Source organism: Alligator mississippiensis, chromosome 7, assembly GCF_030867095.1.
Source record: "Alligator mississippiensis isolate rAllMis1 chromosome 7, rAllMis1, whole genome shotgun sequence".
In the NCBI taxonomy this organism is placed as follows: Eukaryota; Metazoa; Chordata; order Crocodylia; family Alligatoridae; genus Alligator; species Alligator mississippiensis.
In genome coordinates this window covers 51,422,421-51,444,909 of record NC_081830.1, presented here as the reverse complement: position 1 = coordinate 51,444,909, position 22,489 = coordinate 51,422,421, and the positions used below count along the sequence as shown (strand labels likewise).

The 22,489-nt window shown below is 47.8% G+C and overlaps 1 protein-coding gene and 1 long non-coding RNA gene across 4 annotated transcripts in view; one reads left to right on the top strand and one right to left on the bottom strand.

The window, feature by feature from the left end:
• Positions 1 to 16,932: 16,932 nt before the first annotated feature.
• LOC132251422 (uncharacterized) lies at positions 16,933 to 22,047 on the bottom strand. The gene is made up of 2 exons (XR_009463450.1): positions 21,646 to 22,047; positions 16,933 to 20,905 (listed from the first exon to the last, which is right to left on the bottom strand). It is a non-coding gene; the product is annotated as an uncharacterized LOC132251422 (long non-coding RNA).
• SERPINE2 (serpin family E member 2) overlaps positions 22,043 to 22,489 on the top strand; it is a 47,032-nt gene continuing 46,585 nt past the window's right edge. For all 3 annotated transcript variants that reach the window (XM_006276480.4, XM_059730947.1, XM_006276479.4), the window contains exon 1: positions 22,043 to 22,146. The gene's annotated coding sequence lies outside the window, so the exon portion shown is untranslated. The remainder of the gene's footprint in view (positions 22,147 to 22,489) is intronic.

The window sequence follows — 22,489 nt, the reverse complement described above, 5'->3', positions numbered from 1 at the left end:
TGGGTCTTATGACTGGAATGTAAACAGTGAAGTTTACACTTTGTTTCAGAAGGACAGAGTTGGGAGAAAAGGTGGTGGTGTTGCCTTGTATGGCAAAAATGCATACGCTTGTTCCCTGGTTCAGGAGGAAGAAGACAGCAAAGCAGAATGAAGATGAAAGGTGAAAGACATGGCACTGATATAATAGCGTGAATTTATTATAGGCCATCTAATCACAAAGAGGAGGCAGATGAGACGCTCTTCAAGCAGGCGTCAAATCTATGGGATAGTACTTTAATTTTCTGGACAGCCGCTAGAAGAACAATGCAGCTAAACATAAAAATGTTGAGCCGGTTCCTAACTTGTGTGAAAGACAACTTTCTTTTCCAGAAAGTGGAGGATACAACTAGGAGATAATCTGTGTTGGATCTTGTCCCCTGACCAACGAGGAAGAACTGGTAGAGGATGTGAAGGTGATAATTAGGCCTGTGCGAAGCAGCAAGTCTTCGCTTTGGATTTGGATTCAGCTGATTCGGAGGACAGTGATTCAATTTGGAGATTCGAATCACTGTTCCAATTCGATTCGGCCGAATCAGATCCGAAAGATTTGGCGCCACTTTGGAGATTCAGCCATAGACTAAACAGGCAGCTGATATGGCTGCCTCCAGCTGGCAGGTCTGTTGGGGTTGGGGGAGGGGGAGGGAGGAGCTGGGTCAAGCTGCCCAGCCAGGGCAGGGGGCACGGGTCACTTTACTTACGAGGGGCTCAGGATGCGGGTGCGGTACCACTTGGAGTGGGGCTCTGCCCTGCTGCCACTTGCCTGGGTAGGGGGTGGGGGCTGGGATGCAGGCACAGCTCGTTCTGGGCAGAAGGGGGCAAGCGGCAGCAGGGCATTGCCCTTGCTCCCAGTGCTGCCACGCCCACCTCAGTGCCGGGAGCAGGGACTCTGTCCTGCTGTCACTTGCCAGCCGGCATGGAAGAGCAAGCACTGCCACCGCTTGCCAGCCGGCATGAACGGGCAGTTACTGCTTGCCCAGCAGCATGGAGAGACGTGGAGGGTGGATGCTGGCGCCACTTTCCACCCAGTGCAGCAGGGTATGGGATAAGGGCACAGCAGTACTGGGAGTAGGGGCAGTGCCCTGATGCCACTTGCCCCCTTCCGCCCACAGTGAGCCACACCCGCATCCCACCTCCCTTCCCCCCACCCCCATCTGGGCAAATGGCAGCAGGGCAGTAGGGCTGTGTGAAATTTTGCCAGGTGTTTCATTTCAATGATGTTTTGACTCATTTTGAGCTTGAAACAGTGAAATCGAAATGAAATGAAGGGCTTCAAAACAGCCTCAAAATGAAATGAAGGCAGTCAAAAAGTTTTGAAAGCTTTGAAACGTTTTGAAGCTCAAGCTGGGCTTGCCTGCAGGGAAACAGAAAGTAAGGAGAGGGAGGGCGAGCGGAAAGAGTCGGGTAGGACTGCTTTCATATTGACTGTGTAGCTGGCCAGTGACTGAATCTTCCCTGAGGTCCCTTCCAATGCCAGTGCTCTGGGGGAGGGATGGAAAAACAGCATAAAAGGCAGCATTGTTTGAACTGGCCTACTTTCTGCATTGGGGTCTGACAGTTACTGAGCTATTTTCCATCAGCTCGGGAGCATTAGACAAACAAGGCTACTACTGCCATTGATTTGAATGATTTCCTACTTGCTAGCCTAGCAAGTGGGATTCCACAATACCTTAGACCCTTTTATTTTATTATTACATGTATTGATTTATTCTTTTCAATTTTATAATTATATTGGATATTACACTATAGAATTTATATCGAAAGGGAGATGCATTTATACTTTATTTCTATACGTTTATACCTTGCAGAATATTACATACACATTATAGAATTTATATAGGAAGGGAGATACATTTATATATTTTTATAAAAAACAAGACGCTATGAAACGCACCATGAAGTGTGGTAGAAAGGCAGCTGGCAAGCCTTCAGGGAGGGGCAGAAGACAGGGTAGAGTTGTAAGTTCCCCTCCCCCCGAACTGAGACGCAGCCTCTTTCCTACAACCTAGCAGGGATGAGGCTTCCAGAAGCAGTAAGGAGAGGGGAGCAGTGCCAGTGCCACTGTCTGTGCCCGAGACTGCATCCCCTCCAAGTGCACTAGCCATAACCGCATCTCCCACCACCACCATGATAACAAGCAGCAGCACCAGCATAACAGTCTCCTCCACCCCCATTTCACTTCCCATGCTGAGCCTTCTAGTGCCAGAGGAAGAGCTGGAGCTGGATCTGGATCTGAGTGCCCTAGCAAGGGAAATTCTGGAGAAAGAGGAAGAATCGGCTGGAATCAGCTCCACACCCCTCAAGTTTCCCCTAAAGCCAGGTCTTCTTCCCCAGAAGGCACTTCAGAGGAGGCTGAGGTAGAGGTTGCAGAGGCAAGCGGCTCAGCCGAGTCTGCTCTCCTGTTGCTGTGCCTCTGCCTGCTGAGGAGGGAGAAATTGCAGCATCCACACATGCACCTGCACCCCAGAAGTGAACAGGTCGTGTGGTTTGGGATCATTTTGAGCTGGCAGATGATCCCATATATGCTATCTGCCTGCACTGCCGAGCCAAAACCAGCCAGGGCAAGGGAACAAAACACATGAGCACCACGGGGATACTGATGCATCTCCACAGGCACCACCTCATTGCCCTTGCTCCTCCTCAGCCTGGCACCCGTGGGAGCGTGCCCAAAGGGTAGTCCCCCTCTTTCTCTAAAGCCCCTGTCCCCCCAAAGCAGAGGCAGGCCACACTGGAACAGTGGGGGAAAAGCAGACAGAAAGGGGGGGCGCATTGCAAGGGTGAGTGAGATCACCCAGAGCATTGGGGAGATGCTTACATTGGAATTCTGACATACTACAACCTGCCAGGCATCTGACTCCCCAGGTACCTCTCCACTTTTACCTGCACTGCTACATCCTCCTTCCCCTCCCCACCCCCCACCCTAGCCTGTCCCTAACCTCCTGATGCCTCCATTTCCATTTTCACTGACTGGCTTTCTTGCCTGTGTTGCAAGACAGCCTTTGGCTTCTTTACTGTAGACTATCCATAGATGCTTCTCAAGCAAATCCCGGGACATCATTCTCTCATTGTACTCGGCCTTGGTGAGACCGCAGCTGGAGTACTGCATCCAGTTTTGGGCTCCACAATTCAAAAAGGATGTAGAGAAGCTTGAGAGAGTCCAGAGAAGAGCCACGTGCATGATCAGAGGTCAAGAAAACAGACCTTATGATGAGAGGATGAGAGCCATGAGACTCTTCAGCCTGGAAAAGCACAGGCTCAGGGGTGATCTGGTGGCCACCTATAAGTTTATCAGGGGTGCTCATCAGGATCTGGGGGAATGTCTGTTCACCAGAGCACCCCAAGGGATGACAAGTTTGAAAAGACACAAACTCTGCCGCAACCGATTCAGGCTGGACATAAGAAAGAACTTCTTCACTGTCCAAGCCCTCAAAGTTTGGAATAGACTGCCAGTGGAGGTGGTTCAAGCACCCACTTTGAACGCCTTCAAGACACATTTGGATGCTTATGTTGATGTGATCCTATGATCCCTGCTGATTTCCTGCCCCTGGGGCAGGGAGCTGGACTCAATGATCCTCTGGGGTCCCTGCCAGCCCAAATGTCTATGAAGTCTATTCCTTACATCCAGGAACAGCATGCACACACACACATACACCAACTGCACGTGGTTCCTCAGCCTTGACAAAGGGTTTTTCAACCCAAAAGCTTGCTAAGCTTGTTTCGCACAGCCCTACAGGGCAGCGCCCCCGCTCTGAGTGCTGCCATGCCCACGCCCCGCATCCCCCCACCCCCAAGTCCCGTGCCCCCCAACTCAGTTGGGCAGCTTTTCCCGGCCCCAGCCCCCACCCCAATCCCTCCCTTCCCCATGCCCTTCCCACCCCCTCCCCCAGCCCCAACGGACTTACTCACTGGAGGCAGCTTTGTCAACTGCCTGTTTAGTCTATGGCTGAATTGCTGAATCTTTTCTGAATATATTCAGATGCTTTGAATCGATTCGGAGCTTTTATTTGGTCTCCTAAATTGATTCGGATTTGGAGGTTCAGTCCCTGAATCAGGCCAAATCTCCTCCAAATCAAATCAGCTACCAAAGATTTGCACAGCCCTAGTGATAGGTAACTTGGGAGGAAGTGATCATGATACTCTAGAATTCCAGATCCTGAGATGGGGAAAGCATGAAGTCAGCAAAATTAGGACACTAGATTTCAAAAAGGTGAATTTCATCTGACTCACATAGCTAATAAGCATGGTATTGTGGGAGGATAGATTGAAGGATAAAGGCACCCAGGAGGGCTGGGAACTTCTAAAGGGCACACTGGGGCTTATATTGGTCCTGACACAATAGAAGCACAAGAATGACAAAATCCCAGTGTGGCTGCACAAGGAGCTTCTAAAATGCCTCAAATGCAAAAGGAAAGCATACAGGTGAGGGAAGAATGAGCAGGTCCCCAAGGACACATACCAGGAAGTAGCAAGAACCTGCAGGTACAAAATCAGGAAGGCAAAGATAAAGAATGAGCTACACCTGGCAAAAGAGTTTAAGGACAACAAGAAAAGGTTCTATAAGTATGTTGGCCAGAAAAGGAGCACCATGGAAGCTGTGGGGGCTGTGTTACAAGCCAAGGGGAGCTCCTAACCAAAGAGCACTTATACAAATACCTTTCTGTCCCGTGAGGTGCTGGAGCACATTCCATTAATTGAGTCTGCTCTGCACGCAAGCTGATGCAAACTGCACTGCTCCATGTGCAGTTGTATAAGTGGCAAAATGCAGAAAATGGAGGCGGTACACTTTTGAACTAAAGCATCTCTGATGTGTTTTAGTTCAAAAGCACATTGCCACCATTTTCTCAGCACTGACACACATTTTGCTGCTTGTACAACTGCAAGTGTTGCAGCACGTGTAAAAATGCCTGAAGATACAAAGAAGGTGGAGCCACTCAACAGCTATTTTGCCTCAGTCTTCACAAAGAAATTAGGCTGCCAGGCACCTAATTGGGATTCTCTGGATAAGGAAGGGGGCAAGCTGAGGGAGGAGATACCAAAAGAGATAGTACGGGCAGGTAGGTTTTATTTGAGTCTTTAGGATCCAGAGTGCAGCCTGCGTCCTCACACTCGTCTGCCATGCCTTGATGGAAAAAAAATGGAAAGCCATTGGTTGATAGTCATATATAATAAGGACTGCAGATAATGAGGACTGCAGCTTCATTGTCATGATGGGTCCTATTCACAGGGCTCCAACCTCCCCTTTACCCTGTCTTCACCACCCCTGTAGGTGCACTCAGCATCTTTCACTCATAATCCTCTGAACAATGGTCACAGGTTATCCTCAGGAATCTGACCTGAGTGTTCTAGGTCTCAGTCCTTCTCTTCTCTCAGTCCTCTAAAGGTGACCCCTCAGCCAAACCCAGGTGAGGGTACTGTCCCTTCCCTCCACTTTTCTCTGAATACTAAAGTCTGCAAACAGTCTTACCCAGTGCTGGTTAATCCCCTTGAATCCGGGTTTCCTCTAGCAGTCCAGTGTTGCCAGCCAACCGGAATTCTTTGGCCGCCGCATCTCATAGTTTCATAGACATTAGGGCTGGAAGGGACCTCGAAAGATCATCGAGTCCAGTCCCCCCGCCCGAAGGCAGGAAGTCAGCTGGGGTCATAGGATCCCAGCAAGATAAGCATCCAATTTTTTCTTGAAGGTGTTCAATGTAGGTGCTTGAACCACCTCCGATGGTAGGCTATTCCAGACCTTGGGGGCTCAGACAGTAAAGAAATTCTTCCTTATGTCCAGCCTGAAACAGTCTTGCAGTAGTTTATTACCGTTCGACCTCATCATCCCTTGGGGTGCTCTGGTGAACAAACGTTCCCCCAGATACTGACACATCTTGCTGACACATCTCGCTGCACCCTTCATCTTTGGCCTTCTCAAGCCTTCCATTTGATGGTTTCATCAACTCACTGCTCAGCCTAGTCCTGAGTCTCTGCACAGGTATGCACCACTCTTATTCTAGAGACAATGCCTCTTCTCCTGTCTCTGGGGAGAACTGAATCCTGGATCTTCTAATTTAAATGGACCTGCCTCTGCATGGGTCAATCAGATCCCACTCTCACACCACGTGGTCATCTGTAGTCAGGGAATCCCCAGCTTCCGGATCTTAATCTCTTCCAGATTCACCCTCAGCTATATGCCCTGACTGCCAGGTGAAGCTGGGGTCCTTCCCCGCTGCACTGGATCAGCTGTACTCTGGAACCCCCGCTGTTGTCTCTGGAGGAGACCTGACCCCAGCCAGGTTGAGGTAGGCATTTCTATGTGGTGAACACTCCACGTGGGTCTCAATACCAGGAAGTGGTGAGCCTGGCAAACACCGTGTTCCCACACGTAACAGGGGCCAGGAATCAGATCTCTGTCACAGATGGTCAGAGAGCTTTTGTTGGGTCTGAATGAATGCAGATCATCAGGGCTGGATGAGCTTCAGCCCAGGGCCCTGAAGAAACTGGCAAAGGAGCTCTCAGAGCCCTTGGCAATGATTTTCATGAAGTCATGGGAGACAGACCGGGTACCAGAGGACTGGAAAAGGGATAATGTACTGTCCCTCTTTAAAAAAAAGGCAAGAAGGAGGACCCAGGAACTAGATACCAGTTACTCTCAAAGTAACTACTTGGGTGGATGAAGGGAATAGTGTGGATATAGTGTATCTGGACTTCAGCAAGGCTTTTGACAAGGTCCTGCATGACCTTCTTATAAATAAATTGGAGAAACCTGGCCTGGATAAGACTATTACAAGGTGGATAGATAACTGGCTCAATAGCTGTAAGCAAAGAGTAATTATTAACAGGTTCATGTCAGATTGGCAAGAAGTTTTGAGTGGAGTCCCACAAGGGTCTTTCCTGCCCCGGTGCTGTTCAACATGTTTATTAATGAATTAGATGCTGACATAGAAAGCTTCTTGAGCAAGTTTGCGGACGACATAAAACTGAGAAGGATTGTGAACATGTTAGAAGAGGCAAGTGCAATGCAGAAGGACCTCAACAGATTGGAAGGTTGAGCTAGAGCTAACAAGATGAATCTCAATGCAGACAAATGCAAAGTGCTACACTTCTGGAGGAATAATCAAAAACACAAATACAAAATGGGGGATATATGGCTGGATGGGAAAGGACTTGGAAGCCTTGGTAGACCACAGACTTGATATTAGTATGTAGTGTGACGCAGCCACACAAAAGGCCAATACAGTTTTGGGCTGCATCAGCAGAAGTATTAGGTGCAAGACACAAGAGTTGATATTGCCTATTTACTTGGCATCTGGAGTACTGGGCCAGTGGAGATGGAGGATGTTGCTGAGAAATGACCTCCTGTTTAGGGGCCGGGGAAGGCAGCAGCAGTGGTATGGTCTCCCCTTGGAATACCATTCTGGCACTCTCTCTAAACTGGTGCCCTGTTTGCCCATCCCTAGTTATGTGTCTGCTTTACGTGTCTGCCCATCCCTAATTTATGCTTCAGCAGGTGTCTACCCCATGTGGTGTCAGTTCTGGTTGAGAGTTATAATTGAGCCCAAGTAGCCAGGTGCTGCTCTCGAGTACATCTTAAATCAATGGAGTTACTCCAGTAATTTGCATTAATGTAACTGACAGAAGATTCAGGTAAATGAAAATGACATGGCAAGAGCAAGGGGCTATGGCTATGACCCCCACATGAAACATGAATGCCACTCTAGATAGCTGGAAATTGAATGTTATTAAGCAGCCTCTCTTTTTCCTACTGTAATAGGTTGTGGTACAGTTTCATCTGAGAGCTGTTTGCTGAGGCTATGTACTCTGAACACAGCTGTAGCCTACTCTCAGCCAATTCAGTATGTTGTAAAATGAGATTTGGCCACATTTAACTCTGACTGTGTTTAACAACTCAAATTCTATTTCAAAAAGGTCTTTGACCTTTCAATTTACTGGCCTATTCAATCCAAACACTTATCTTTTTATTTAGAAACTAGCCAATTGCCCATCAAGAATGATGGGGTGGGGGAGTAGATGAGAATGGAGCCCGCCTCCCCTCTGTCTGGGCCCACTCCCCCTTTCCTCCTGTTGCTTAGGGTTAGGGCCCACTCACCCCCTCCCCACCACAGCAGTGGGGGGAAGGGAGAAGCAGGCCCGGGCCTGATGCGGGGGAGGACCAGGTCCGAGGGTAGGGAGAAGCTGGCTCACCGTGGCAGGGAGCGGGGGTTAGCAGCAGACCCAGGCCAACCTGGCAGTGGTTGGTGGGGTGGGAGGAGCAGGCTCAGGGCTGACGCGGGGGTGGGGGAGGAGTGAGCCCAATGTGGGGAGAAGGCTCACTCCTCCCCTCCCCCTGCAGTTGCAATGTTGGGCTGGACCAGCCGGGCTGTGCCCGCTGTCCCTTCCCCCCGCTGCAACAGGCCAGCTTTTCCCCCGGGTTCGACTCACTTCCCCCTCTCCCCCCCATGTTTCAGGTCTGGGCCCAGCTTTCTCCTGACCCCACCATCACTATGAACACCATGGCATGCCCACTCCTCCTCCCCTGAATTGGACCTGCTTGGGGACGGGAAGAGCGGGGGAGGGGGGTGGGTAAGGAGTGGGCCTGGCCCCAAGAGGGGGAAGAGGCCTGGTCCTTCCCTCCCCCAGCTGCTGCTGCAACCAGGTCAAGCCGTGCCTGCTGCTCCCCCCCCCCACTGCAGGGGTCCAGCTTTTCCCCTGTTTGGGCCCACTCCCCCACACCCACATTGGACCCGGACCCACTCTCCTCCCCCTCACGTTGGCCCTTGGCCTGCTCCCCCCCTGCACTGGGGTCCAGGCCTGCTCCCCACTACCTTGCCCTTGGGCCCGCTCCCCCCGCCTCCACGTTGGGCCTGGGCCCACTCCCCTCCCCCAGCATGGACCCAGATTCACTCCCCGCCCCATGTTACCTGCAAGGAGCAGGGCGCTCTGTTGCGGCTGCCTCCAGGGAGCAGGGCTGAGGTGGGGGGCAGAGGCCAGCTGTTGTGGCCTCGCCACCCCCTGCTCCATCCCCTGTGTTCCCACCATCATGGTGGTGGGCTGCATTCTGTCAGAATGCTTCTTTGCGCTCCAATTGGCTGATTTGCTGATGCCATCATTTGCCTCCTGGACTTTGTATTTTTTATTGTGCTTTATTTCTCTGAGAGGGTTCTCAAATGGCTAACTGTGGGACAGCAATGTCATGTACTATAAGCTTATTTCTTTTTTCCTTTTTAAAAGACCTCTTTAAAAATGCTTGACATCAACATGCATGAAACATCTCATACGGATTCAGAGTTGATATTTTAATTTTTTGGCCTGAAGTAGAGCAGCTAAAAGAAGTGTAGTTGTTCCCTCCCTAGTTGTTACAACATACCACAAATCTATCTTCAGTAGACAGGAAATAAAGACAATAAACCACAATTTAGCTTGAAGCAATTAGAAAACTTTCTGAAAGAAATGGATTTGCATCATAAGTTAATGTAGTATGTTTATGCTGCAATCCAAGGGATTTAAAAGCAGCCCAGATTCCAGGCCTGATAATAAGATCCTTTCCTTGTTTTTTTTTTAAATGAAAGCAGTACATCTACCACTTGCTTAACTCTTAAAGGGGATAACACTAAGAACCAATTATCTATATCATTCCAGCTGCTGCAGCACAACGTGGCACAAGGATATGTCAAGATTAAACTAGAGGCAAAAAAGATCAAACAGTTCTATGAAGCAGGAAAAAACACATTCCACTCCTCCAAGAAAGTGAATAGCAGAATGCAGAGGAGAATGGAAGCCTGTCCTGGTACATGGAACACTCAGATCAGACCATATGGAGACAGCTGAAGGAAAAATCTATCAGTACAACAACAACAAAAAGAAAACAAATTCTGCCAAATTGAAGAAGGGTCATGCAGAACATGAGAGAAATGATGGGGGCAGAAGCGGCTTGGTAGATTACTCCCATAGTAGAAGTCCATTTAAAAGAAAGCAAAGACATGTATTGAAGCTTAAAAATAGGTTAGATGAGGCACCTACTTGCATGCTTATTTTAAAGGACAGAATGATCAAAACAAATGTTAAAATATGGATATAAAAATAAAAGTACTGGAAAGAAAAGAGATCCTTGCAAGAAATAACAAAGACTGAAAGGCAGTCAATTAAAAAAAATGTGAAGTTTTCTATAGTGAATAAAGATAGGAAAAAGGGATTTTCAGAGTAAGAGCCAAGTTAGCTGCTACTTAGTTAGCAGAGAAAAACTATTTTATGTGAACAGTGGAAAAGGTTTTTCTCATGAGAAATATATGATTTACCCATATTTTGCATCATGATGGCAAAGTAAGGAACCAAATGGATTTTTTGTCACATCACAGAGAACATGGAGAGCCAATGGGAACAGATTCTTGGTAGCAACACCAGTCCAGAATGAAGTTGAATTGAGTTATTAAAATCCTGTCTAGGAAAGGGTTAAGTAAAGATTAACTAAACTGTATGACTACCAGTAGGTCCTATCAATTTCAAAATTGTATGGAAACAAGTGTAAAGCCAGTGAAGCCATTTTCTACACCGGCTACTGCTTCCTGCCTGGATTAAGGTGGGAAGGGAGCCTTGGAGGAAGGCTGGGCCATGTCAGGGCAAAAGGAGTGAGGATGGAGTAGAAAACCATTTCAGTGGATCTCATTAGCATAACACCAGTAGTATGACACCAGTAATGTCAGTGGCAGTAAGAATAGCCCACTACTGCTCTAACATATATCAGACCAGAAGAGCAATTTTTCTGTCACTTAGTATCTTACTTTATACAATTTAAATCTTAAAGCATATTTTTGTGTGCAGGTTTTTTTTCCCCAGCAGCCATTATAATCATGAAGTAAAACATAATAAAGTATCAAAACTGTAGAGTCCCTTTCATGAAGGGACTCCACCTGGGTTTTTTGTTTTGCTCACTTTACTTTGCTGATTATTTAAGTTGCTGGGTATTAGAAACAAAATTGCTCTGCCTCATGTGATTCTAAAAACTGATGGACTTTGCATCAAAAACTAAGTGATAAAATACAACTTGGTTTATTTATGTCAAATGGCAAAAAATACTTAACCAAATTTGAAAATATCACTGAAAAGAATAAAAGCACAACTGGCTTCAGCCAAAATGGCTACCTTGATTTGAATCGCATGTAAAAGTGCTTTGTTAAATGGGTTTTTCTGTTACTTTTCACTAACTACTTTTCTTTACATTCCTTCTCTCTGTTCGGGAGGAAGGTGGTTTTGTGGGTAAGGCACTGCGCTGGGATTCAAGACTGATTCCAGCTCCCAGCTCTGCCATAAATTTCCAAAGTGAACTTGGGTCAATCCCTTCATTTCTTCTTACCTAGTTCCTCATCTGTAAAATGGGGATAAGTCTTCCTTCGCAAGGCAGTCTTATCCCCACTTGTATTGTCACTAGACTTTCTAGCTGGGATAGCTTTACTTCATGTCATGCTCTAGATTGCTTAGAATTACTCTCTCAGCATGAAGGTTCGGACATTATATGGTTCAGCTCCAGAGTAGATGTCACTATCTGTAAATTCACCAGAGTCCATCCCATTTTCTTTAACCACAGGTCTTGTTGTGTGTTCCTTTTCTCATTTAGGCTGGCTTGTTGCAATTTACTCCACATTCGGTTTCCATGGAAATGATCGGGAAGAGTGGAACAGTTATAGAATGTGTTTGCCTGTATGTTTGTTAGCATGGCAGTGAGGGAATTGTACACACATTTTCTGTGACCTATGCTGACCACCAGTAATGAAAAGATTCAAATCAAGGATTTGCAGATGTATTAAATTCTTTAATACAAGTGAGAACAAAAATACTATGGTGACTACTCTCTCTATAGAATATTTTACCTTCAAAGCAACACAATAAGCATTAACTAATTGAGTTGGGCAATGCCCCTGAAATACGATTAAGTAAAAGTTATCTCCACTGTACACATGGAGAAACTGGAACATACTGAGACTACGTGGCTTTCTTAGACCTGATGCACACAATATATTTTTACCTGCATAGCTATCCATTGATGTTTTCTGGGGAGGTGGTGTAACTATTCTGACACAAAAAACCTTATATGTCAGGATATGTCTCAGGGGCCTCTGCTGAAATAGCTAAACCAAAATTGATAGAGCTAGGAGTCTCTGCAGTGTCAACAAGCCCTTAGAATCATCTAGGAATCCTGTAGCAAGCTGAGAGCACAGTGCAGGAGTTCTTAATTGTTCAGACAGTTGGTCTCTTCCCTGCTTTGTTCCCTTTACCTGTATAAGACACTTGAGCATGGTTAGAGTTCCTTACATTCTTCCCAGCACCAGGTCTGTCTAAACTGAGCCAGGGACAAAACCTCCATGCTATAGTAACTTGGCCATAGATTTCTGAAGACATTGAGGCTTATGGTCTACTTAGCATTCCAAGTCATAATTGATTTAGACAGCTAACTCCCATTTTCAGAATGACTTGGGCACTTAGAAGCCTAAATTTCAGTGAAAGCCAGTTAGATTTAGATGCCCAGGTAGAAAATAGATTAATGACATCTCCTGAGTAAGTATGTCCCTGTGTGTCTCATTTCATGATGAAATACAAAACTTTTCTGCAGGATCAGAATGACCTTAACTTATTTTGGTTTCTTTAATCTTTACTTTTATATTTGAATTTGTTCTGCCCACTCCAATTGATTAAGAGTATAATTTAAAACTGAATAAAAGATTGTGACAGTTTAAGCAACCCACACAGTGAGAATAGGTTGTGACCCCAGTGTAATCATCTGTCTCCATTTTTCTAGAGCTAAATTACAGGCAACCTAAAGTGAATTTCAAGTCATCTGAATGATGTGCATTGAAAAGGAGTTGAGAGTAAATAGCACATCCTTGGGTGTATCTACATGAGACGCTTTACTGTGCAGTAGCGTAGTTTACTGCGCAGTGTGTGCATCTACACGTGTGCATGCTTACTGCACAGTAGGCTTTGCTAATCATGATAAATTTGCTACCTGCAAATACAAGTAGCAAATTAACTTGTGATTAGTTACTGCGCAGTAGCGCTCGTGTAGACACCTGACCGGGAGCAAATCTGCTCTACACTGTGCTACTGCGCAGTAACTAATTGCAAATCTGCTCCCAGTCAGCCAGCCACCAGGGGCAAGAGATTGCTCCCTGCCTCCGGGAGCTGTTTTCTGCTGGGACAAGCTCTGCCACCAGAGCCCCTTGCTCTGAAATCATGATCAGGGAGTGGGGGCTGGGAGATCCTTATCTTCCAGCACCAGCTCTGCAGTCACAGGGCTGGCACTGGAAGATCCTTATAAGGTGCTGGCGCTGGGAACTCCCTGCTGGCAGAGTTTGGGGAGCCTGTTCCCTGCCCAGCTCCCCAATGATGTAGCTGAGCAAGGAACAGGCTCTGCAGCCCCTGCCCCATGATCACAGAGCAGGTGGTGAGAACTGTTCTGGTCAAGAGGAGGTCCCAGCCCTGTGCCTCAATCAGGTGATCGAAGTGCAGGGTTTGAAAACAGCTGCAGAGGTGGGGCAGTTCCCAGCCTCCTTTCCCATCCCCCACTGGGGCAGCTAGTAGTGAGCCTCCAGCTGGGCAAAGAATCCTCACCCAGCCAGGCACTCACCGCTAGCTGCCCCACTGGTGGATCGTGGCAGGAGACTGGGACCTGCCCCTCCCCTGCAGCTCTTTCCAAGTCCACTGTCCCAGTCAGGGAGCTGGGACCAGAAGCTCCTTGCTGCTGGGGCAGGGGGACATTGTCTCTACCTTGGCAGCAGGCAGCCCCCTGGGGACAGGGAGCAATGTCTCAGCCCTGGCCAGGAGACAACTCCTGGGCTAGGTCCCTGCCAGCTCCTGCGCTAGCACCCAGGGGGAACCTAGAGCTCTCCCTGGTGGAAGCAGGGGCCCAAGAAATGGGGCCCAAGAAATGGGAGCAGTTTGCCGCTATCAGCAGCAAATTTGCTCCCGCTTCCCCGCATGTGTGGACACCTGCCAGGGAGCGTTTGCTCACGGGTAGTTTACTTGTGAGTAAACTGCTCCTGGATCTAATGCAAGTGTAGACACACCCCTTGAGTGGGAAACTGTAATATTGCAATGAGGCAGCAGAAATGAGTGTGCATAGAAGTACGTCTGATTTCAAACAGGATCATAAGCCCATGGGCTGAGTCCTAAGAAGACCCATGTTTTGAACTAGGATATTGACATAAGCAAATTCTCTCATTCCCAGCTGTAAATTGCAGAACAATTTCTGCCAATAAAATTGGTAATTCATTCACATAATCCCCTCTGTTGACTTCTTTGTTAGACTCAGCCTTTGTCAACCTTGGGAACCAGCCCACTTCTTGGCTTATGGCTTGGATCTGCCACATAAAGGCAATGGCCAGCCTCAACACTGCCATTCTCCTTGTTTATGCTTAAGGCTGGCTCCACTCACTTTCTTTCACAGAGGCCAGCTTGCTTGCCTATTATTTTTTCCTGATGCCAAGTCTGCTCTTTTTCTTCTTTCAAGCCTGGAGCTGCTTCCCTGCCTGCTCTTTTCCCAGCACTCCAGATGGGCACCACTTACTAAGAAGAGTGCTACTTCCAGCTAGAGAGGCATCATATGTGGTCCAAAACCATTTGGCTCTATGAAAACAGCTGTAAAACTGTAATCAGTAGGATCCGTTTACAGGGATGGAGCCCTTTCAGCTACATATGAACTTTGGGGCTTGTACAAATCTGTAACTTCACAACTATCTTGTGTGAAAGAGCACCCTGGGAGAGTTCCAGTTCCTTTTCTCCTTCTTTCTTAGTATTCTTTGTAGTATTTATAAGATCTAAATGAGACTAGGCCCCCAGTGTGCTGGGTATTGTACATATGCATTCAGTCTATATATTGAATGCCTTGCATTCAAATGATGAGGAAGTATTATGGTCCTGCTTTCATGGAGAACAGAAGAGAGAAGTCCAGATCCAAAATGTAACTGAGATGCTGCAATGCTAGGCACAGCAATGCCTGACTTTTAGTATCTACATCCCTGAATTTGGCATTGAGGCCCCATGATAATGCACAAAAAGAATTAAATATGTCAAAATGGGATCCATGAGTCAGTGCACTGCCTCAGGTAGATAATAGGATATGCAGAGAACAGGGCTCTGCCTTAAAGCCTGTACCTACTCCAGTCCTGTAAAAGGACTTTTAGTGCATTTTATCGTGTGGCTGTTTAAGGTAAGGAATTGAAACAATACTTGAAGCACAGACTGGAGTCATGGTCTCTCTTCCCTGCAGGTGAATTTCCTAATCACTAGGCTACAGAATCATGCTCATGCTTGCTTGCTTTTTGGCTTGATTAAGCTTTAATACTTTAATGCAAAATAGAGCTTCAGCTGGAAGAAATGAAACTTTCACAGACCAGCACAGCCCATAGTTAGAAGGGAGATGTTGTTTTAATGTTGGGATTGAAACCACAGCCTGGGTAAATACTCTAGCTACTGACTTACTGGGTAAAAGCAGGGCTTCTCCTTCCATGTTCTGGATGAAAGTGGGAGCTGCTGCTGCATTTGTCAAGAGCCTATTCTGTAAGGCATGCTCTGAGAACAGCTCTTGAGTTAATCCCCATAGGTGAGATAATAAGAGAAATACCTGATTTTATGGAATCCAATTAGATTCACCCATGAGCCATGGGCTAGGCCCTAAGCAGCTTGGTCCTATGAAGACTGAGGTGCTTTTGGGCAAGAAGTGAAAGTTTAATGTAGGAGTCTGAGCCACCTATCAAGTTGAGGTATCTCTGTAGTTAGATGACAGCTGACCAAAGAGACTGAGGAGCATTATTGGTGCTCTGGTGTGGTGCCAGATGACTGGAAAAGGGCCAACGTGGTCCCCATTTTCAAAAAAGGGAGGAAGGAGGACGCAGAAAACTATAGGCCAGTTAGTCTTACCTTGATTCTGGGTAAGCTTTTTGAGAGAATTATCCTGGCACATGTCCACGAGGGGCCAGCAGGGGAAGTTATGCTTAGGGGCAACCAACATGGGTTCATTAGAGGCAGATCCTGTCAGACCAACCTGGTGGCATTCTATGACCAGGTCACAAAATCCTTAGATGCAGGGGTAGCGGTGGACGTAGTCTTTCTGGACTTCAGGAAGGCCTTCGACACTCTCTCTCACCCCATTCTCATTAAAAAACTTGGGGACTGTGGCATCGACACCTATACAGTCAAATGGGTCGCTAACTGGCTGGAGGGCCGTACCCAGAGAGTGGTGGTGGACGGGTCATTTTTGACCTGGACGGATGTAGGCAGTGGGGTCCCCCAGGGCTCGGTCCTCAGACCCGCACTGTTCAACATCTTCATCAGTGACTTGGACGAGGGGGTAAAAAGCACCCTGTTCAAATTTGCTGACGACACTAAAATGTGGGGGGATGTGGGCACGCTAGAAGGGAGGAATAGGCTGCAATTGGACTTAGACAGGTTACAGGGGTGGGCAGATGAGAACAGGATGGGTTTCAACACTGACAAGTGCAGGGTACTGCACCTGGGGGGGGAGAACCAGCAGCATACCCACAGGCTGGGGAACTCCCTTCTCATCAGTGCAGAGGCAGAAAAGGATCTTGGAATCATTATTGATACCAAAATGAACATGGGCTGGCAGTGTGGGGATGCATGCGATCAGGAAGGCCAACCACACCTTGACATGCATCTCAAGTAGGTCCGAGGTGATCCTCCTCTATGTGGCACTGGTCAGGCCGCAGTTGGAGTGCTGCATCCAGTTCTGAGCGCTGCACTTCAGGAGGGATGCGGACAGCATGGAGAGGGTCCAGAGGAGGGTCGCCCACATGATCCGGGGACAACAGGGCAGGCCCTACGAGGGGAGGCTAAGGGACCTGAACCTGTTCAGCCTCCACAAGAGAAGGCTGAGGGGGGGGGTGTTGGCTACAAATGTCCAACTCGGGATACTTAAAATTCTGGTTTATTAGGCGGATTGAAACACTGTAATGAGTTAAATCATAAACCTTGGGGCTGGTCCTTCCACACACACACACACACACACACACACACACACACACAGTAGCAAGCTACAAGAGTGAGGTATACCTATCCTACAAGCGCTGGAGTCTGTCGTTGAGGCTTCTTTCAGCATGGTGTTATCTTCCAGAAGGGGGTCGCTGGCTGGTCCTTCTGGCTGGACAGGTTGGGTCAAGTTGGAGATCAAGAGGGTGCCACTGAGGGTCACTTTTCACTGCCTTTTATCTGTCCTTGGCAGACTTTGGTGACTTTCCAGTTTTCAGGTTTGCCCAATCCAGGGGTCATTGACCCTCATGGGACTTCCCCCCTCGGTGGCTACTGGATGGCATCTGTCAGCCCCAGGGGTTGTCCGCATGTACGTGCAGGTTTGGGAGTCCATTGATGAATTTTGAATAGGGCTCTGGGAGCGGTCAATTGGGAGATATTCAGCCCAAAAGTTGGTCCCTGGCGTTGATTAACTCAAGCCAGGGCTTCTAGCCCTTGATCAGTGAGGTTTAGAGATTTCCCGGTTGTTACATTGTCTTCTATTGAGTTCTTCCATTGGTTGATCTGCAGTTTTCTTAGGTGTTAATTGCTGCCTGTTACACATTCAATCACTGATTCACTCGCTCTTTCAGGGGCCAGCCTGATACAGGGAAGGGCAGTTTGATTCCTGCCCTTGTTAACATTATTACAATGTATAACTTATTTATGAAACTAAACACATTTAGTTGAAAGTTGAAAGGTGAGGAATATAAAATATAAGCTACAAATGTAATGCCATGGCACACAAATAGATAAAAATACCAAAATACAAGGTGAGAGACAAAATGCACACATACAAATTTCAAAACACAATTCCTTATCTTAAAGTGAAAGAAAGAGGAAGGAAGAAAAGGTAGAAGAGGAAAAACATATCCAAGGAGGGGAGAGCAACTGCAGGCAAGAGGAAAAGGGGGCTTTCTGGTACAGGGGGATCTACTGGCCTGTTACAAACTAATCAGAGGGGACCAGCAGGCATTGGGGGAGTCCCTGTTCCCCTGAGAGCTACCAGGAGTGACTAGAAATAATGGTCACAAGCTGGCAGAGGGTAGATTCAGACTAGACGTCAGGAGGCGCTACTTCACAGTCAGGGCAGCTAGGATTTGGAACCAACTTCCAAGCGAAGTGGTGCTGGCTCCTACCCTGGGGGTCTTTAAGAGGAGGTTAGACAAACACCTCGCTGGGGTTGTTTGCCCCCAGTACTTTTTCCTGCCATGGCAGGGGGTTGGACTTGATGATCTGCTCAGGTCCCTTCCGACCCTACCAACTATGAAACTATGTGCTCTTAGATTTTTATTTATACTTGGTAAATGGCTGCTGTTTGGGGGGGTATGTGTACACATGCACATTTTTGTTGACATTCTGAAGGAACTGGAGTAGGTTATATAAATAAGGGGTTTTTAGCCACTGGCTTGTGATGCCCATGGAGCTTAAGGAACTTAAGTGATTGTGAGGTACTGAAAATTTTATTACAATCTAAATCAAAGAAAATCTCATTTTCCCCACCTACCATACACTGGTACTATTTTCTGTCAGCTTCTCAAAACATGTATGTTCACAAATAAATGATTTAGGCTTCTTGTTGATACATAATTAACTCTTACTTTAATAGGGGGTTGTGAAAGTGTTTTTACTTTTGAATAGGGGATTGCCAACACAAAAAGCCTGAGAAGCACTGATCTTAGACCTTTTGACCTCAGCAGAGATCATCAGTCACAACTTCCAAAAAATGAAGGCATCCTCCAAATCTATAGTGATATGCTGAATATCAAAAGAACAACAGGTTGTCGGGCTTTAGGCTTAATTGCAGTTGAGTCAGTTTCCCTGTATTTCTTTTACTTTTTCTTTCTGAATTTGCTCATTAAGACTGAACCATACAAGAAAGCACATCAGAAGTTTATATTGCGTCCAGAGATTTTTAGCTCTGATATTGCTGATATTTTCTGTATCCTCACTGGTGGCTGTCTGTGACGTTAAACCTGTCCTTTCAAGATGAAGAGGCCCCTTCTGAAGAAACTGTCTGTTTCTAAGTACAGCCTCTGAGCACATTCAAATTGTAGTTGACATTTTCTATTATATACATGCTGGGTGTGTCTACATGTGCAATTAATGAGAGACAAATAAACTCCAGTGCTTATCACACCAGAGTTTATTGCTCCCAGGTGCCACATTTACATGTGCACCCAGGACCACAGCACATAGAACCTAGTCAGAGCAGCCCCAGGTGGCATGGGGTCTGGGGGTGAGGGGGGCAGGCGGCCTGCCAGCCTGGGGCTGCTCCGACTCAGCTCAACATGCTGCGGAGAGGCTGGATGGGGCACAAGTGTGCTCCAGTGCAGGGCTAGCCAACAGGCAGCCACCACACTGAAACACCCTCGTGTCCTAGCCAGCTGTGTCAGTGTCTACACATGCATTGCTATGCATTAAAGAACACTGCCACAGTATGGTACTTGTATATACATATATTAACTTAGGCCACAGTAAACTAATTAACTATGCCATAATAGGGCCACACATGTAGATGTGGTGACTTTACTGTGGAGCAAATTAGGCAACTCCACAGTAAATGTCTCATGTAGATGCACCCATTGTTACTATTTGAATTTATTTGTGGGGAAAAGTAGCTATGTGCAAAAGAAAATACTTAACCAGGCACATGTAATGCAGCTAGGCAGTTAGAGCCAAACCTTGTGGTCCTTCCTTACAACGACAAAACTCCTGCTGAATCCAGTGGGAGTTAGGATCTCTGCATTTGTCTCATTAATTTTAACCTGTCTACAAGTCAGTAAGTATCAATATAAAATAAATAACAGGACTGATATCTGGGTCTTTCCTGAGTGATATTAATCATTAGCTTTTATAATGGATTCATGTACAGTGATGTTGGACCATTAAAAGTATTGGGAAATAATAATTGCTTACCTGGGCCAGAGGTGACTGCCCTCAACTATTTGAGCTTATACTGACTGGGAGCCATGGCAACATAAATGTTGAAGAAAGAATACTGCTTTCTGGCAGCATAACTCTGAGGCTTCATTTACATTGGGCTGGGAACTGTGCTACCCAAAACTAGTTAAAATAAAATTGGAAATTATTTCAGGATAATTTGAGTGAAATACTGTTCCCCTGGTCAGTGTTTCAGTATTTATACCAGAGAGTGATCTAGCACCTAGCAGTTGGAATCAGATCTGAACATTGTCAAAAATGGCATTTTGCTTTCATGGATAAGGGGTTCTTACTTGTGGTTAACACAGAACTGGCTCATCACAAGGTTCTGACTCTTCTACCTCATTCTTAATAGCTGAATTGCATGGTCAAGACTGCTAAAAGTATGCTCCTAATAGTGGTGTTCTATAGAGATCCTAAATAGTCATGAATGCAAGCTGTAGGGGTTTACATGATAACAAATTTGGAAGGGTAGAATAACATCCATGTGACAGTCTATACTGAAATTAATTTGAGAGCCAGCATTTATACTATGCAGAGAGTTTTTGTATTTTGTCCCAGCCTCAGAAATGGATCCTTATTTTCAGAGAATGCCAATTCATACTGGTTGCTATTGCTAATAAAAGGAAAATATCTGTTCCCTGATTCTAGGACCTCCTATGAACTTTGTGGTGGAAACAGAGTACTGCCACCATAAACAGCTCTATCCTGCAACACTGTCTTGTCTTGGGAGTGAGGGCATTTGCAGAGATGGCAAGAGGAGTCTGTAGCGTGCTGCTGTAGGGGCTCTAGGCGGCTCTGGGCCCACAGGCAGCCTAACTGGTATTTGGGGTCTTCAAAGCAGCGCAGTATCTTGAGGGCAGAAATGTGGTTTAACGCACCTGGTTCTGACTCCTCAATGGGTTGCCCCTTCTGTGCTGTGCTTGTAAAACTCCTGCCCAAAAAAAGAACAAAAGTTGTCACTTAAATTTTACTAATATGCAACCAGAGCTGCTGCATTTTGCCAGGCCCACAGGCTGTCTGTTTGGGTACCCAAAAGATGCTTGCTGTATAAATAGCTGGGAGTCCCTCTAGCAGCGCTTCATCAACTTACAAGACACCCGAGCTGTCAGTCTGTTAAAATTCATATGCATTTCTCCCATATTATACATCCCCCTTGTCATGGTGCTACAGTTTTAGGAGCAATGTTAAGCTACTACAAGGGAATGGCAAGTCCTCTCCCATCAGGAAATTAGGGAGCCCCAACAGCACCTGGGATACAGCACTCCTTGGAGTGACAAACACACCCTTGGTGGGTGCCATAACTCCATGACATCTCTATGTGCTTCATCCTACCTTGCTGAAGCAAACTGAGAGGAAATGGCCAGAGGGCTGATTAAGCCAGGAGAGGAAATTCCTCCTCAGTTGGAGAGGAGGGAGAGGAGTCTGTGACAAGCTGGTTTGCACTAGGGAAAAGGAATTTGTTACTGGTGAGTAGATGCAGTGGAGTTTAAGAGGGAGGCCAGTGGCTCCTTATACAGGCAGGAAGTTGAACAATTGGGACGGGGTTTCCTTAGCAACGAGAGATGTTGGCAAAGGGCGGATAGATGCTCCCTGTCTTCTAAAGGAGTGGGGTACGGCCCTGTCACTGATGGGAAGAAGAGGACAAACTGGTTTGAGGTTCTACCTCCTCACCTGTCTTATTTCATTACAGATTATTTCCGTACTTTTCTCGCAAGTCTGTGGAGAGGTTGTCTGGCAGGACCTTTGGCATACCCCATCCGCTTCCGTCCCTTTGCTCGCTGTGGCTTTGCTTCGGGACTTTGTGGAGGAAGGCCATGAGCCCGGCGGCCGGGACGGAAACCAGGACTTGGGCTCTGAAGGCTGCGGCTCGGGTGCCCAGCGAAGCCCAGCCTGAAGCCTTCCTCCCGGGAGCAGCCCCGCCCCGGGCTGCACGGCTGGGACAAGGCCGCTTTCGACTGGCCCGGGCGGCTAGGGCGGGCGGTCGGGGCGCGGGCGCGAGCGGGGGAAGCTCCTTCCTGCAGCGCCGCGGGCTCGGCCCCAGCAACAAGCTGAGGCGGGGAAGCGGGGGCGGGACGGGGCGGGGCGCTGGCCGTGGCTATAAAGGGCGGTCGGGCGCAGCGCGGCGTTGCTGGGCTGAGGGTTTAAACGCAGAGGAGACGCGGCGAAGCTGAGGTGAGCGCGGGCGGGCGGTGGGTGCTGGGGAGGCCCCAGTCCTGGGTGGGGGGAGTGCCCCCGCCCCGCTCTGAGTGCCCCCGCGGGGCGGGGCGGGGCAGCTCTAGTGTAGACGAGGCAGCGGCGGTGCTGGGAGTCGAGTCGCTGGGCGCTACCCCGCTGCCGCCGGGAGGGCGAGGCGCCGCGCAGGGCGGCGCGGCCGCTCCTTTGTGCCCGGCGCGGCCCGGCCGTGCCCTGCCCTGCCCTGCCCTGCTCTGCCCTGCCCTGCCCCGCGGGATGCTCGGGGCGGGCTTGGTGCCCGCGGCTCCCGGCGCTGCCGCAAGCGGAGGCCGGGGGGTGAGGA